Source organism: Phalangium opilio, unplaced genomic scaffold, assembly GCF_054372755.1.
Source record: "Phalangium opilio isolate 3A_F unplaced genomic scaffold, DU_Popi_V2 ptg000209l_1, whole genome shotgun sequence".
Lineage (NCBI taxonomy): Eukaryota > Metazoa > Arthropoda > Arachnida > Opiliones > Phalangiidae > Phalangium > Phalangium opilio.
Genome location: NW_028324217.1, coordinates 8,955,097 through 8,968,750, shown reverse-complemented (window position 1 = coordinate 8,968,750; position 13,654 = coordinate 8,955,097). Strand labels below are relative to the sequence as shown.

Here is a 13,654-nt window from a genome sequence, read left to right as displayed (position 1 = left end):
GGATTGAGCAGAACCTTCAGTTCCTGGTTCCAGACTCTATATACCGACAACACAAGTCAGTTACTGATCAACGGAAAACTGAGCACACCATTCCCTATAAGAAGAGGCGTGAGACAAGGTTGCCCACTGTCTCCAATACTCTTCTGCCTTGCACTTGAACCGGCATTACTAGCAATCAAGATTTCTCCACATATCCGAGGACTAAATAACCCGGGACGGTCCCAGACACGCGAAAAGTATATTGCACACGCCGACGATGCTAATATCCTACTTGAAGACGGACCATCGGTAGCAGAGGCGCTGAGGATTTTGGACGAATATGGGCAAACTTCGGGAAGCAAACTTAATGTACGTAAAACTAAACTAATGGTTATAGGCCGAGGTACGAGGGAAGACCTTCCCCGAGCGGTGGACATCCAACCCACCAAGGAACCCATTAAAATTATGGGCCTTTACTTCAATGGTCAAGGAATAGATAACAAAACGGTGCGAACCCTTCTGGCGAACTTTACCGAGTCATTCAAGGATTGGTCGAATCTACCCATGACATGGCGTGCGAAAGTCCAACTCGTTCGTCAAGTAGCCCTACCTAAGCTCACTTATGGCGTCCCATTTTTTAAGTTGAACGAAGAACAACTAACACAAGTAACGAGACAAATTTTCCTGTTTCTTTGGGATGGACACCAAGAAACCATTTCAAGAAAGACGATGTGTCTACCCAAAAGCGAAGGGGGCTTGGGAGTCCCGGACGTAGTCTTGGAGATAAAAGCTCTCACTATGAGTCGATATTTGGCATGCCTGAAATCGGACCATCCAGTATCCCAAAGTGTTCTTTATAATCTCTCGACGGCTAGCAAATCCATCTTCAACGTCCCCTGGAATTCCTCGCAAGCCCACGCGGGTATGGTTCACAAAATGTATAAATGCATTAAAGACATGGCGTTAGTGATTCGACGGAAGGACAAAGATTTCGACTTTCTCAAAGCCACAAATAGCCAACTGAAACAATATCTACGTCTGGATATCAAACCTAGAATCTGCGCTTTACAACCACATCTTAAGTGGAAAACGACGTTCGGAAGAATTTCGGACTCACGTCTGGAAGGGTCACGCCGCGACTTGGCTTTTCGCATAGTCCACGACGCGCTCCCAACAAGGGATGCACTAATAGCACGACATATCGGCAACTCAAGGCGCTGTCCAAGATGTCCAGCCAATGAGACGGCCATTCACGTGTTCTACGAGTGTGAAACAGCTAAACTACTCCGGAACCATCTCTGCGGCTTTCTGAAAATCCACTTCCTGCAATGGAGGTCCTCCGACGTGAATAGTTCCTTGACCTTCAACTGGTAACTTTAGCTTGTCAACCAGATCTTGTGAAATGAACGATCTCTGTGCACCATTGTCCAGATGACATCTTATTGGGACCTTTTCGCCATCTCCTTCTGCGTATACTACGATCGGTTGGAGTAATACGTCTTGACCATAGGACTGCCCTCCAGGAACAACCGCCGCCATGGACACCGCTGCCGTGTCGTCATCTGCTTTCTCACCATTAGTAGCCGACGTCTCTGATTTCTCGTAATATATCTCCCTGCAGATGGACTTGTGATGCCTACGTTGACATTTCTCGCATCTTCTTCTCGACTTGCAATGATCTCCATTGAATTTTGGAATTACAACTTGCGGTAATTTTACTGCTGTCCGATGGGTAGACTCTTCCCTCAGAGCTTGTATTGGCCATTCTTCAAATTTTTGTAGCCTTCTCTTTAGCTTGACCTTGTTCGCAGCTATGATCTCTCGAAACTCCTCTACCTCGTTTGTTTCTTCAAGTAGGTCCTCAGGTATCAGTTCTTCCAGTTCTTCGTCTTTGGCTTTCAGTCTTACTTCCTTTCCTTGTAGTTGCTCCAGTAGCGTCTCTAGGCTTTCTTTGCTCGCTTCTTCTTCCTTTTGTATCCCACTTGCGATGCTCTGGATTATCTTCGTTGTTCGCTGTCTTAGGGCGCTTCTTTGCTTTAGTATTCGTTCCATATTGCACAACTCTCACAGTGTTCTTGACGACCAGCTCTATTGGTAGATCGTTAAGATGGCTTCTTGATTTCTTAACGTCGTTAGGTCGAGACGGTAACCTCCTTCTTGCTGAGCTTTAACTTAGTAAGCTCCTCCCGGGTTTCGGCACCATTATGTTACGTCTTAATACTGAAGAGTTGGTATATGTGGGAATAACTTTAATCTAGACTTGGTAACGCATTGCAAGTAGTGGTTTATTTTCATATAAAAACTTAACTCTTATTGAGTTGCGTACATGGTATCTTAAAGACTTATACTCGCGAAACTGGTTACAAATTAAAGCTAGCTTACAACTGATAACTGAAGTGACAACTGCCTTTTTCGTTACACAATCTTAGTATATATACAGATATATAAAAAAACTGGTTGAGTTAAAACACTAATCTTACTTCTAATATTATTTTGGTCTATTCGCCTATTTTTTAGTCTAAGTCTCAACAGGGCCAACCCGTGGCGGAGGTGGAGCAAGCCCCGAACTCTCCGCCCCCGTTCAAAAATAAGTTTAATATCTTGGGCCCCAATGGGACCCGTATCAGATATTAAGCTGATAAGAACAGATAATAAATTATTTTATTAGAGTTGTCCAAAATTTACATCTTTTAACACATTCGTATAAAATTGCAGTTAATTAATTTAAATTATGCAATTTTACAGTATCGTAACTGTTAAAGAAATCACAGTAAAAATGCCTAGCGTCAAAAAAACTATTAATACTTAGAACATGTTCACTTAGTTTATAATTTAAAATTAAACTTTAAATCTTAAAATAGCAATATAAAAGATGAATTAACCGTCGTACCAATTCTTTTCCTTACAAATAGAATTACAGCGAAAATGCTTGGCGTCAATACTTGAGGGCTGTTAAAAATACTTAAATCACGTGAATTTAGAATCTAAATTAACATTAGTTTTTATAGGCTAAAATAACAGTTTAAGAGATAAATTATTTGATTGTACAACGGGTAGTAAGGTGTGAGCCCACCGGTCACGGAACTGGGACGGGGTAAGTCTACGATAGTCTAGATGTACCTTGCGCAGGATGTTAAGCCTTACGCGCTCTAGAACCAACCTCTTGTCAAATACAGCAGCGTTTCTGGTTTCCAAATCTGATAGTTGATATCGGTGATTATCAAAGTAAGGATCTCCAGGGGTAGTTGCACCGGGAGAGGAGCCAGGTACAGCTTGGTACGCCATTGGATGAAAGGAATATTCAGAAACGTTCGTAGATGGTTTCGGAGCAGTTTAGCAGTCTCGCATTCGTAATCGTAAAAGACATGTATTAGCGTTTCATTTGCTGGGCATCTAGGACCGTCGCGTGTTGGTAATATGACGGGATGTGAGAGCATCTCTGGTCTTGAGTGCATCGTGGATGATTCTATATGCTAAATCTCTTCGTGAACCTTCCAATCGTGGGTTTGAAACATAAGAGTAGAGGCTCCCCAGTTTGTCGATTCGGCATGTCCTTGAGTTCGTTATCATACGCTTCGGTAGGTAAAAACGGTCGAGACGAGAGGCAATCCCTCGGCCCTCCCAAAAGTAGGCCCGGCGCTGAGGGTAGATCAGGCGCCAAGCGTCCACTAAATTCAGGTCATTGACGAAGGTGGCAAGGATATCAATGCTCTGGTCGTTGCCCAACTTGGGGACATTCCGGTCGAGTTCGTTATCGAGGTCGGTGTTAAAGTCCCCGGCAATGATTAAACCGTCGAGAGGACCATCAATCTGGTAATCCCAGGAGCGAAAGAAGTTGCCTCTTTCGGTGGGCGCATTTGGAGCATAGATGTTAATTAAGCGGAGTCTTTGTTTGGCGAGTAAAAAGTCCGTACTTAAAAACGTCCCTGACTAAATATTTCTTCGCACAGATAACAGGAATTTAAAAATATCAAATAAAATGCACCAACGGCACGCAGTGTTCCCAGGTGGTCTCCCTCCCAAGTACTGACTGCGCTCGACGCTGCTTAACTTCGGTGATCGGACGAGAACCGGTGTATTCAGCGTGATATGGCTGTTGGCGACGAAAGAAGATCAAAATTCGAATCTAACACTAATCTGACACAAGGTTTTATACTGATTTAATATGGAAACCATTTTTTAAAAAAAAAATCATCTGCTGCATTTAAAGATAAACTACTGGAATCGCAAACATGTAGTGGAATTAAACAAAAAGTATTCAGTGCGTTGAAAATAATCTTAGAATAATCGATTATCATAAACCGTAGTCGGATCTCTCAAAGAAACGCGATTACAACGTCCCTTTTTAGGATCCCTCTTCTTATAGGGAATGGTGTGCTCAGTTTTCCGTTGATCAGTAACTGACTTGTGTTGTCGGTATATAGAGTCTGGAACCAGGAACTAAAGGTTCTGCTCAATCCAAAACCGTCCAAGACTGTCCAGATGTAATCGTGGTCCAATCGATCAAATGCCTTTTCAAAGTCCGTGGCCAAAAGGTATCCGGCTTGCTCTCTCTCATTATATTTCGTGATGATGTCCCTTAACATGACCAAATTGTATAGAGGTTGGCGACCTCGTACCCCACAGGATTGTGTTGGTCCGATTAGTTGCTTGGTTATTCGTGACATACGTAGTTCAATGATTTTGGCTAAAAGCTTCCTATCAAAGTTGAGGAGAGTAATTGGTCTCCAGTTTGCAGGGTCTTCCTTGTTCGTCTCGTCTTTACACAATAAGGTAACTACGCCGCCTTGGAAGGAATCGGGCAGTTGTTGTGTCGTTAATATGGAATTAAAGATTCTTGTAAGTCTTGGTCGTAGGCTGTTCCAAAGAAATTTGTAGAATTCGAAGGGCAGTCCGTCTTTCCCAGGTGCTTTCCCACTGTTCATGTGGCGTAGAGCCGTATCCATTTCTGCTTCCGTAATGGGTTCCGCCAGACCTTCCGTCTCATCATCTGATATTCTTGGTAACGATTCTTTTAGATTCTCCAGAAACGTACCTGATGTCGTCCCCGCTGTGTATAGTTGCTTATAGAAGTTGACAAAAGTCATTTCTATATCCTTTTCCTCCGAAGTCAGACCTTGAGGTCCTAGGACTGAACGGATTTCCACCCGGGTTTTTGGTCGTCTATACTTGCGATAGAACTCCGCCGAGAAGGTCGTCTCGCTTGCAAGTGATCTAGCCTGACTTGACTCAAGGCGGTCCTGGTACTGTCGGCGGTACTCTTCTTGTAGTTGCGTCTGCAGTTCATCCTTGGCCGCGACTACCTCTAATGTCTGTTCCGCTGCGCGACTGACTTTCTGAATTGCCCACCTCAAAAAGGCCATGCGTTGCCTCTTTTCTGCGGCCCATACCTTGCTGCGGTTTTGTAGAATTGTTTTTATCTCTAGCTTTGCTTGATCCCAGTCTTCCGGTGTTTGCACCTTACTAATAATGTTCTGTAACAGGGGTTTTAACTCCTCCATTATTTGTACCTCTTTCAGTAACTGCTTGTTCATGCGCCAGATTCCTCCGCCCCTTGTTTGTGACTCCGTTACCCCTAGGCTAATGGCGACTAAATCGTGGTCTGATATAGTTACACTATTACTGCCTACTTTGATTATTTCTACTTTATTAAATGTCAGTGCCTTAGAATCGGATACATAGATTCTATCTAATCTAGCTTGGTATGATGTGGAACGCCAAGTAAATTGGATTTTGGACGGATGTAACAGCCTAAATATATCTAATAATAAATAATCACTTGTTATAAGGCTAAGTTCTTTCACACTGAGGTCGTTAGCTATCCCCGCACCGATTCGATCTAATACAGGGTTTTCTACACAACTAAAATCCCCTCCTAATATAACCTCGTCATACTTTCCATCAAAAAACTCGAAAAGGCTATTAAAGAACAGTCTTCTCGCTCTAGGTTTGCACGGGGCGTAAATTGTTATTAATCTTATACTACGACTACCAACTTTAAAATTTAGACTCAAAACTCTACCCTCATTATCAGTTCGAATATTTCGATTGTCTACCATTGGGTCGAATCCCATTGGATCGAATGTCTCGTTCGACCGAATCCCATTAGACCGAATACCGCAATTTGGGCGGTTTTCCAATCATGAATTTTCCTTTCAATCCTATTTTTCTATTGATTTTCCTATTAAACTTCTTGTTATTGCAGAAAATACTAAACCAAACGTAACCTAATATAACAGTAATGTTTTGGAAAAGGCATATTTTTGGAGAAGTCAATGAAGCTAAATTTCAATATTTTGGAAAAGGCGTAACATTGTTAAATGATTTATAAATTATTACTAACCTAATTTAACCAAACCTAACCTAACATAGAAGTAATGTTTTGGAAAAGGCATATTATTTGAGAAGTCAATGAAGCTAAACATCAATATTTTGGAAAAGGCGTAACATTGTTAAATGAATTATAAAATATTACTAACCTAACCTAACCTAACCAAACCAAACCTAACCTAACCTAACATAACAGTAATGTTTTGGAAAAGGCATATTATTTGAGAAGTCAATGAAGCTAAATTTCAATATTTTGGATAAGGCGTAACATTGTTAAATGATTTATAAAATATTACTAACCTAACCTAACCAAACCTAACCAAACCAAACCTAACCTAACCAAACCAAACCAAACCAAACCAAACCTAACCAAACCAAACCAAACCTAACCTAACCTAACCTAACCAAACCAAACCAAACCAAACCTAACCAAACCATACCAAACCAAACCAAACCAAACCAAACCAAACCAAACCTAACCTAACCTAACCAAACCTAACCTAACCAAACCTAACCAAACCTAACCGAACCTAACCTAACCTAACCAAACCTAACCAAACCTAACCAAACCTAACCAAACCTAACCTAACCAAACCTAACCAAACCTAACCTAACCTAAACTAACCTAACCTAACCTAACCTAACCTGACCAAACCTAACCAAACCTAACCTAACCTAACCTAACCAAACCTAACCAAACCTGACCAAACCTAACCTAACCTGACCTAACCAAACCTAACCTAACCTAAACTAACCTAACCTAACCTAACCTAGCCTAACCTAACCTAACCTAACCTAACCTAACCTAACCTAACCTAACCTGACCAAACCTAACCTAACCTAACCTAAAAATAAAATTGATTTTCTTATTAAACTTCTTGATACTGCAGCAAATAATATGTGTTCACCAATAACATTCTTCAATAAATTTCAGAAAATTACTTCCATTTTTGGAAATTGTCTAACCCTAACCTAACCATACCTAACGTAATCTAACCTTACCATTAAGAGATCTCCCTCCCAAGTACTGACGGCGCTCGATGTTGCTTAACTTCTTCGATCATCCAAATCACTTTATCCATTGCGCTACTGGAGCCCGGTAACTCAAGGAAAACGCTATGATATTATATGTGTAAACCCATCCCATTCAGTCGAAAGCTCTTCCATTTAAATATTCCCATTCAGTAGAAAATTGCTCTTTGGGCTATAAATTGTTTTAAATTTGGCTACAATTTTAGAAATTTGAATTCGATCCAACGGGATTCTATCCAATAGGATATTACCAATATTTCTAACACAATCTTTAAGCTTATTTTTTACAATAATAGCTACACCACAGGAAAAAGGCGAGGGCGCGCTACTATAAAAAATGGTACAATTTAAAAACTTATTCCTTATTAAATTCCAATTGTCCGATTGTCTTAAATGAGTTTCTTGTAGCATTAGAATGTCTAATTGTTCACCCAAAAACAAAGATATTAAATGTTCTTGCTTACGTTTATCTTTAAGTCCGTTTACATTTAAAGTACCTATCTTTAAAATAGTCATGAAAATGTTGTTTAAGAATAAAATTACGTTCTTTTAACTTTCGGCTGGCGTGTAGATTCTTGCTGGGTTGCTTGTCTTTTGCGTGGACTACCGGTAGTCGGTATGTTGTTCTTGGCCGTGGTCGCGAAGTTCCTCTTTTTTGGCGTTGAGGAGGTTCCATTACTATCTGTGGTGCTTTCAAATGACTCATCACTGATACTTGACTTTGAGGCTACTGGAGATACTGATTTTTCGTCGATGACGAGTGTTCCGTCCTTGAAACTTTCGTCCTCTTTAACTGAATCCGTGCTGGATTCATTTGGCTGGATGTCGGCCTCCAAAGCAGTGGACACCGGCCCAACTTCCACCTGCTTTTCCTCACCAGAAACTGCGTCCAGTGGTGGGAACTGATTACTGTCGATGACTTGTTCCGGATTATTAGCCGGCCTAGCTGGGTTCTGCGGGCAATCTTTCTTTGCATGTCCTAGTTCATGACACTTAAAGCAGCGTTTTTCAACGCCATTATAAAATACTAAGGCACGATGTACTTTAGAGAACACCAGTACATTTGGTATGGATTTTACCATCTGGATTTTTATTAGACGTGTACCCGTTTTTACTCCCGGAAAGTCCTCGTATTCCTCAAAACGATGGCTTACAACTTTTCCATACTCGGCAAGTGAAGAACATACCGAGTCCCATTGCAACCACCGTGGTAAGTTCTTGATGGTGATCCATCGTCCGCTGTCATCAAGACTAGTCAAAGGGCATACCTTGCCCTGAACCGTAATACTTCCTAGCTCAAAGGCCTTAGTCGCGTTTTTCAAGTCCACAAAAGTGATCAAGAACACGCCTCGTCCTGCCGGTTGAATCGCATCCACCGTCTTTGGCCCGCAAACATCGTAGATCGCGTATAAAACTTCCGCGTAACTAAAGTCCGCCTCCGTCAACCGCCCCGTTTTTTTCCGATCAGCAGTGGCACCCGCCATCACCGCTGTCGTCACCACTGAATCGCGAGATAACTTGTCCCGACTCGTTACTTTTTACCGTGCAAAGGCAGCGTCACTAAAAAATTTAAAAAACACTAGAAGAAGTCGCGTTAAAAACTAAAAAATGCAAATCCCGAACAGATACTACACTTTGATCGGCGAAAGTGTCGGCATCTAGGAGTGGCTAAGATACTCTCTGTTACTATCATAAAAAAAATCAATAAAAAATTGTTTAAACTTTGAATAACACAGACTGGTAGAAATGTATTAAACAGAGAAATAGTCATGAGCTTAAATTAATTCCGACCTTACGGTTCCGTAAGTTTTCTACTGGAATTTAAAAATATTAAATAAAAAGAGCCAACGGCACGCAGTGTTCCCAGGTGGTCTCCCTCCCAAGTACTGACTGCGCTCGACGCTGCTTAACTTCGGTGATCGGACGAGAACCGGTGTATTCAGCGTGATATGGCCGTTGCCGTTAAGAGGAGTTTCAAATTACAATTTAAAACTAAACGAATAGTGTCAAACTATATAGAAACCCTGTTCAAAAATATTATTCATTTGCTGCATTTAAATAAGTAAAAATGTCAAATTCCTTCCACGAGTAACAATGACGCAATCCAAATTCATTGTGAGATGCGAAGAACGGCAAATTTGATTGCTGCAAATCGATGGTGGTTAGGATATGTGTGTTTGATTTTGGTTTATTTAAGGAAGTGGGCCGATCCCGGAGGTACTGCAATACCGGGCCAACCCGTGGCGGAGGTGGAGCAAGCCCCGAACTCTCCGCCGCCGTTCAAAAATAAGTTTAATATCTTGGGCCCCAATGGGACCCGTATCAGATATTAAGCTGATAAGAACAGATACTACACTTTGATCTTAGCCAAAAGGCCGAGAAGCGATAACCGACATTTGTATCCTATTTAGCCTATATAAAAATTCTTACCTAAACCTTGTATGGAAGAGGTGTCATATATAATACCAAGTGTGTGCTTCACATACCTACGTTAACATTCATAACTTAATGTAAAATATAGACATTTTTCATATATTGCGCTATCGAAAAACGTATTTAAAAATTGACCTTATTTACTAAATAATTAAGAATATAAGGGTCTTAATTTTACGTTCTTCCAATGAAAAATAATGCAAGCCGTGCCATCTATTTCGCCTTCGTTGATAAGATAATCAAATTTAAGCTTATCTTATATCATGCAGTTAAATAAAATCTGCTTAAGATAAAAAATTATAGTAATCTGTTTTTAAAAGTTTTTACCTCTCCGAGTGACGTATGTCACGGAGAGGTTCTGTAACGATCGTGTGTGTCTGTTTGTGTGTGTGTGTGTTTGTGTGTGTGTTTGTGTGTGTGTCTGTTGTTACACCCACGTGACCGCGTTCGCAATTTCCAAATCGGAGCAAACGTGTTCGCCATTTCCGAACTGCATTCACAGTCACGGAAATGGCTCCTCTACTTGAGTTCTCACACCACCATCTTCTGGTCTTTGTCCATTCCACACGGACACCAAACTGTACATACTGGCTTCTAATCACCACCATCTTCTGGTCTTCGTCCATTCCACTTGGACACCAGTCTGTACATACTGGCTTCTAATCACCACCATCTTCTGGTCTTCGTCCATCCCACTTGGACACCAGTCTGTACACACTGGCTTCTAACACCACCATCTTCTGGTCTTCGTTTTTGTCCATCGCACATGGACACCAGTCTGTACTTACTGGCTTCTAACACCACCATCTTCTGGTCATTGTCCATCCCACATGGACACCAGTCTGTACACACTGGCTTCTAACACCACCATCTTCTGGTCTTTGTTTTTGTCCATACCACATGGACACCAGTCTGTACACCTGGCTTCTACACCACCATCTTCTGGTCTTTGTTTTTGTCCATCCCACATGGACACCAGTCTGCACACCTGGCTTCTACTCCATCGTCATCGTTTGGTTTAAGACATTCGCGGCGATCAGCTAGGGTTACGAGAAACGTCTAGCCTCCCTAGGGTGGGTTGTCCACGATAGGTTTTCGCAATTGCGGTTGTTCTTGCTTTTAACTGTAGTTCGACACCCTTATATACTACCTATTTGAATAAGGCGAAGCAACCGGCGTATGCTTCATTTCAAACGCCAATATTAGTCAAGTCTCTCAAGAATGTTTAATTGTTCTTTTTTAAAACGATGTAACGTTCAATAAGGCGAATAACTAGCGAAGAAAATGTTAAATATTAATTATATTCATTTCAATATTTAAGATAATCTTGTTTCTCAATTCAAAATTAATACGGAAAGAGTTAAAAAGCAGTCTATGCTTTTGTCTGTGTGTGTCCGTCCGTTGTTACAGTAGTGCGCTGCGTTAGAAGTTCGTTTTGTTTTGATGTGTAAAGGAATCCTACAGAACCATAATATTCCCTTTATCCTTAATATAAAGTGAATATGTGGAAATACTTTTCGTAATTATGATGCATTTAGTACTTTTGTAGCTTTAAAGCTCTATTTCATTTTGATATTCCAAAATAGTTTTTTAATATTATTATTTAAAATGGATGTTTATATATTACCTAAGCTATACTACATCTGTTTATAGCATAATCCTTTCTAAAGTGAACTCAAGTACAATGCTACTATGTTGGTCATATGAACTTTGATTTGTCAATAGGCCTAGTGAACCAAAAAGTAAACGCTTGGGTTTGGATTTCGTTTCTGTAATGCAGAGACGTTAACGGTTCAGTGTGAGCCGAAAGTTAAGTACACTTTAGGCTTAGATATTATAATCATGGTGGAAATCTGGGCCGCGTTCAGCAGAGCCCAGCGCTGTTAACAGTGTCCTACATAACGGGAATTTGTTTTTGAATTTTGACGTCACGGTGCTTAGCGCTGAGCTAGCGCGGTCCTCAAAGAAAATAGTCGGCTTTTTGGATAACGTGACGTAAAACGTGTAGTTCTCAGCTTGGCGAAAAAACCATGGATGAATTAATATAAATAGCTCTTTGGGACTATAGCTATTTAATTGGCGTGAAACCAGTTGATCACGCGAGAATTTTGAGAGATATGCTAGTTTCTAATTTTAATTATAAAAGTTGTTATCTATCTCTATAAATATGTTATCATACAATTTTTGTTAAGCCTTGGTACCTTGCACGCTTTATTGCGCTAGCGTCATTTATAAAACGCCGATGACCGGAGAGAAGCTATGACGACAGAGCTCACCGGTAAACATTTCCAAAATCCGCTGTCTTTTTTGGTGAGCTCTGCTGAACGCAGCCCAGACCAGTGAAAGGTCTGATCGTAATCGGATAATAGCTTCGTGTTTTCATGCTTTTTATGGTACGCATTTACTTTTAGTGTGTGTAGCCACAAATAAGCTTAACGTTAACAGTCATGTTGACAAACTAAGAAAATCGTTGAGGTGAAACGAGAGGATAGTGTTTATATGGCAACCCTGTTGTGAATATGGCTTTGAACATAGAGGGCATACAGTTGAGGAGTAGAAAATTGGGCCTTTACAAACACGTAAAGGTAATATCCCTCCAAAGTTTTATCTCTTCATTTCCCGTTTCTCCCCCATCGGATGATTTTAATGTGTACAAGTATATCATTATTGGATGTAAAATGTCGTCTGATTTACAGTATATTTGCTATGCTTTGTATACTGCTTTAATATTTCATACATTTTAACTTAAGAAACATTTCCATATCTGGGTAAATAAGTTTGTAAGTAGTCGTCTTGACTCGGAGAGGTAATATTTTGGTTTTCCCAACTTGTTTTAAGTTTAAAATTCTAGGGCAAATTGATAAAAACTCCACCAATAGATGGTAGCATTGTTTCATAAAATATGATAAAACATAGAAAAGGCACGAGAATTCAAACTTACTGAATCTGAAATAGTTTACACAAATGAAGATTATGTAATGGTATGAATTCTCCATGTTTGTAAACTATCTATATTTGATCAATATCATCAGAAGGGGATTATAGAGAAGTATTATTCTAAGTGAGCGGTTTTAAATCTAAAATTTAAGCTAAATATAAAACAACTTTAGAAATAGCAGTTTCTGAAATCTACAAAATCTCTTTAACTATGGTTTTCGTTAATAAACGCAAGCATTTCAACTTTTATAAATGCGTTAACGAAGCTAATTAGTAATTAGTCACTATCAAAAATCATAATTATTTTGTTTAGCTATATAATTTGAGAGTGTCACCCTTCTTCTATTATCCACTTCTGATATTACGTAACAATTCTAATTTAATTATATTTGGCCTTATCTACATAGAGGCTTGCCAATTTCGGGTTGGGGTTGTTTCGTCTTTGGTCCCTTATATTTTAAGTAACTCCAAACATGCATTAAAATTAACAATATTAAAATAAACATGCGTAATTATTAGTAAAGTGCATTGATTAAATAGGTTTGATTAACATTAACGCGCTATTAATTTATTTAAACTTAAAAGCTTACCTTTAACCTTAGAAAGACGCATCCCAAAAGCACCACAACACTTGAATGATAATTCTATTTCTAAATATACGTCTAGTAAATAACACATCTCAAAAATACGTAAACAAGCGACCTGTTTAACACCTGGGCTCAAATTTTCCAAGAAATAGAGAAAAAAGACACAAAAGGAAAGGAGTGGAGACAAAGAGATAACTTCAATGGCGCCAGCCCTGCAGTAGTTTCTGCCTTTCACACGCACTCACCATAGAGAAAGATATAACTTCTAGTTTCTCGCAAGGATCTCTGCGACAATGACGTTTGTTGATTGACTTTGGTTTGGCGAATAGTGGACCATATTCATGACGTAGCCGGGC

At 40.0% G+C, this 13,654-nt stretch overlaps 4 non-coding genes across 4 annotated transcripts; all 4 read right to left on the bottom strand.

Moving 5' to 3' along the window:
• Nucleotides 1-2,467: 2,467 nt before the first annotated feature.
• LOC149618972 (U2 spliceosomal RNA) lies at nucleotides 2,468-2,664 on the bottom strand. The gene has a single exon (XR_016375659.1). It is a non-coding gene; the product is annotated as a U2 spliceosomal RNA (small nuclear RNA).
• A 1,297-nt stretch (nucleotides 2,665-3,961) lies between these two features.
• On the bottom strand, nucleotides 3,962-4,080 carry LOC149618971 (5S ribosomal RNA). Its single transcript, XR_016375691.1, has one exon. It is a non-coding gene; the product is annotated as a 5S ribosomal RNA (ribosomal RNA).
• Nucleotides 4,081-9,183: 5,103 nt separating this feature from the next.
• Nucleotides 9,184-9,302, bottom strand: LOC149618970 (5S ribosomal RNA). The gene has a single exon (XR_016375673.1). It is a non-coding gene; the product is annotated as a 5S ribosomal RNA (ribosomal RNA).
• A 234-nt stretch (nucleotides 9,303-9,536) lies between these two features.
• Nucleotides 9,537-9,728, bottom strand: LOC149618969 (U2 spliceosomal RNA). Its single transcript, XR_016375642.1, has one exon. It is a non-coding gene; the product is annotated as a U2 spliceosomal RNA (small nuclear RNA).
• Between the last annotated feature and the right edge of the window lie 3,926 nt (nucleotides 9,729-13,654).